This window comes from Phyllostomus hastatus, unplaced genomic scaffold (genome assembly GCF_019186645.2).
Source record: "Phyllostomus hastatus isolate PE091 unplaced genomic scaffold, TTU_PhHast_1.1 phas_contig_209, whole genome shotgun sequence".
NCBI classification, from domain to species: Eukaryota; Metazoa; Chordata; class Mammalia; order Chiroptera; family Phyllostomidae; genus Phyllostomus; species Phyllostomus hastatus.
In genome coordinates this window covers 12,073,720-12,077,856 of record NW_025333735.1, presented here as the reverse complement: position 1 = coordinate 12,077,856, position 4,137 = coordinate 12,073,720, and positions in this window count along the sequence as shown.

Here is a 4,137-nt window from a genome sequence, read left to right as displayed (position 1 = left end):
TTCAGTATCCTATACAACATTCACTTTCATGACATGCATTTTTTACAAAATAAACTAAAACAGTATTTGAAAGAAACACTTCATCATGGCTGAGAGTGATTTTAAAATGGTTATCAGACAACTAAAATCTCTATGTTCAAAAGAAACTCAGTGTTTTCTGCATTAATCTGTGAGATAAACACTAAATTTAAAAATAAATATGTTTTTTAAGCATGTAAACTTCTATTAAGTATATTTGTAGCAAATAAGAAGTGTATTTTACTGTCTCTGAGGATGATTTCCAGTATTCTCACACTAAAACATCCTGGTTTTAGTCTAGCTATTATGAAAACATATCAACATATATCTAATACAAAAACTAAAATATCCCTTAAGACTTTTGCTCCTCAACCCACACACATTCCCAATCATTTACTGACCCCCTAATCTTCCAAACGCAGTTACAATTTACATCAGCGTGTGTGTGTGTGTGTGTGTGCGTGTGGTGTCTGGCTGGATAATGATGAGCTCAGCTTAATTACATCATTAGGCAGGAGGCCACAGATCTCCTGCTGCCTTTGGGGACTGATTGGAATTTTAAAATATTATTTTCACTTAGTGGAAATCAAAATTAAATAAATTCCATTAAAAAAACTTTGGTACCTTTGCTGTTGGTTTTTGTCTGTTTATAATTGTGCTTGATGCCAAGGTACCCAATGGGCTATATATTATCTTCTTGAAAACAACTAATAATGATATTTAAAATACGACTAACAACACTTCTGCTTTTGTTTCAAAATAGAGGATACTTACTTCTTAAAGCATCTTCCTTTTATGGACCTCTAATATATTTCCCTAACATTATTCTGTACCTTCCAAAGTATTGTTTAATATAAGCCATTGGTGTATAATGTGTGGGCTGATGCTTTTGTTTATTTTTTATATACTTATTTCAGGGTGACATTTACAGCTCTACCCAGGTGACTGCTGCAATCCGAGGAAGGCTGAGGGCTGGCCTGTTCTGCCCTGAGTTACTCCTAGCTAAGCTAGGGGAAAGGTGAAAAGACAAGAGAACTTAGAAATCTGATTTTTGCTCCTCAAAAGCCAAAAGCATTTGATAAGTCCTTTAGGATTCCTGTACAAATCAGACTTCTTCATGTAAGCAAGGTTGTAAGATTGTTTCTCTCCTTCCTAATTAAAGACCTGGAAAGCATGAACTTTAGTTTGCTTAGAGAGCCAGGGTTGGGTTTGAGGCACCACAGGCCACCCAAGGAATCGCCAGCTGCATCGCATTTGGAGCTGTCCTATCATAGTCTGGAAAAATGTTCCAATCTTTAAAATATGTCTAGACCACTTTATTTCATTCCTATGTGATTCTTAGGTGAAGTGGGGGATGGGGTGGAGAAAAATGGGTAAGATGGGGTTAGCAAATGAACACTGTCCATGAAAAGTCTTTTCTAAAAAGAACCCTTCAATCTGTAATGAAGCTGATTTACAGTTAAAAAAACTGATGCTGTTGATCCTGTGCACGCCCTGCATCAGTCTGCGGTAGGGAGTTTTATGCACTGCTTACAAATAAGGAGCCTGCAAAAGGTCCTCCTCCGTCTCAGGGACTCAGCAATAGCCCCAGGCATGACATGGGCAGGGTGTCTTACAGCGGCCTCACTTTCCCATAGGCATGCCCATCCTTTTAAGCCCTGTGCCTCCATGATCCTCAGGGCTTCAGGCTCTAGTGTGTTGCTGTGAGTGGGGGTCTGTTCTCCAGCAGAACCACCGCCAATTTCAGATACATCCATTCTCCACAATCTCTTCTGAAAACATGCCTGCATTCACTTCTGACCTTACTAGATACATGGTTAACATTTCTGTTTAGGGGCAAAAACAACAAAAAAATGATCTTGGCCAAAATTTCCACAGAACCTTAAAACCATATAATCTTGGAATTTTGAGGAAGAGGACCTCAAAGGTTATTTTACAGATAAGGAAGCCATGTTCTCAGAGAAGCTGCCTAATTTCCCCAAGGTCATACAGCTACCTAATAATTTAACGGGGACTAACATCTACGTTTCTCAGTTCCTACCCCATTGTTTTTAATTTATGGACCTAAGCTGCTTAATTTTTCAGCCTTCCAAGGAAATATTATTATTTAGATATAGGGATTCTAATTTCTTAATCAGATGAATAAGATGGGGAATTTAGGCCCTGATACCCACTCCTAAGATGTAATATAAGCAATCCTCTGAGAATTGTCTTTCTAAAACAAGCCTTTACACTCCACAACTTACTTAACTGAATTGGTTTAAATCTCTGCTAATTTTTGTCTGGCAATGCCATCCCCTAAACACAGGAGGTGGGGCTGCAGGAGTTTCTTCTAGGAATACTGGCAAGAGCCCTTCCCCTGAAAAGCAGTAAAGAAACAGTGACTCTGGCCTTCAGTTAAATGGGTTAAATGGGTCATGTAATGGAGGAGGTAGAGACAGCCTAGATGTCCCCTTAGGCCATTCCATTAACACACAGGAGTGCTTGAGTACAGGGGGGTGTCATTAGGGCAAATGGACTTTGTGCGGGGATAAATGCTGTTAACACTGCTGCCTGCTGACAGTAAGAGAAGGCAACCTCCACCTGTTAAACAGCTCACCACCTGGGCAGTTGAACTGCCCACAGTCAGCAAAGACTGGCATGGTATCAAGAATGAGCTTCAAAAAAATCCTGAACCAAAGGGATACCATAAAGAAAGGCATGCAGAGATACCTTTAAAGGAAGAAAAAAAATGGGAGAATTAACCAAATTAACATTTTAGCTATCTTAGAAAACTTGGGAGTACTGTGGAGTGACTGATTTGGTACTGAAGGAAGTCTTGGATGCAAATGTGAAGTAGTTTGGCTTTTCCAATACTCCTATTTTATAATTTGCCAATGTCACCTCATTTGGGGTTTCAAGTAGTTTTTATTATTATTATTTTTTTAATCCTCAACCAAGGATATGTTTATTGATTTTTTAGAGAGAAAAGAAGGGAGAGAGAGTGAGAGAAACATTGAGGTGAGAACGAAACATCAGTTGGTTGCCTCCCATATATGTCCTGACCAAGGATCGAATCGCAACCTAGGAATGTGCCCTGACTGGGAATCAAACCCACAAACTTTTGGTGTATGGGACAAGTGAGCCATCTGTCCAGGGCTCAAGCAGTTTTTAAGTGGCAGTTTTTTCCCTGAAATATCTCTGTGTACCACTCTTAGGAATATATTCATAAAATATATCTGTAGCTTTCTAACAGGATGGTATTGCAGCACAGACTGTGAGCTCCTTTCCCCCAAATCAGCCCTGGAGAAACTACAGACAGCAGAGAGAAACATGGGTCTGAATAACTAATATGAAATCAATGGGAAATTTGGAAAGAGAAAGCTATAAAAGCCAGTGTATAGAGTGGCAGCAGTTTGGGGCAAAAACTACTGTGTCTCAGCATTAAGAATTGGTTTAGCGAGAACTTCCAAATTTCACTCTAATCTTGGAATGCTCATCATCTGTCCTGTCACCAAAGAATCCACAATAACAGTCTAGGTCGCTGCCATGGGTCAATACCAGGGCAGGATAAAAGTTCTGCTGGAGTGAAACTATATTCCCACCAACCAGTCACACACCATGAACTGCTCCTCTACTTCTTCCCTAGTCACTCCCAGAGCTGGTGAACTACCTGAAGGGGTTGCCCCTGCCCAGGAATACAAAGAAGATGCATGGTGGAGTTCCAGTTAACCAAGTTGCTCTATAAAATTAGGTCTTAGTACAGGTGTTTATGATAAATTGAAATTTAGAACTAGTTAAATAACAGAGATTCTAATGCTACTTTAAAATTTTTTAAAAGATTTAATAGCGTGTTGTTTACAGGAAATACCATTAAAACAAGAGGATATATAAAGGCTGGGAAAAGGTAATCTGGCAATTACTCAAAATTCCAAAGAAAACTGGAATTGCACTCTTAACATCTGACAAGATTAATATCCATGGAGAGAAAAACATCCTGAGTGACAAAGAGGGATATTATATAAACCTTGATAAAGGGAATAATAGAGCAAGAAGATTTAGTCATCATGAACATAAATGCACCTAAGGATATAGGTAGATAGCTCTGTGGGACAAAACAGGTAAATAAAAAATTGTAAT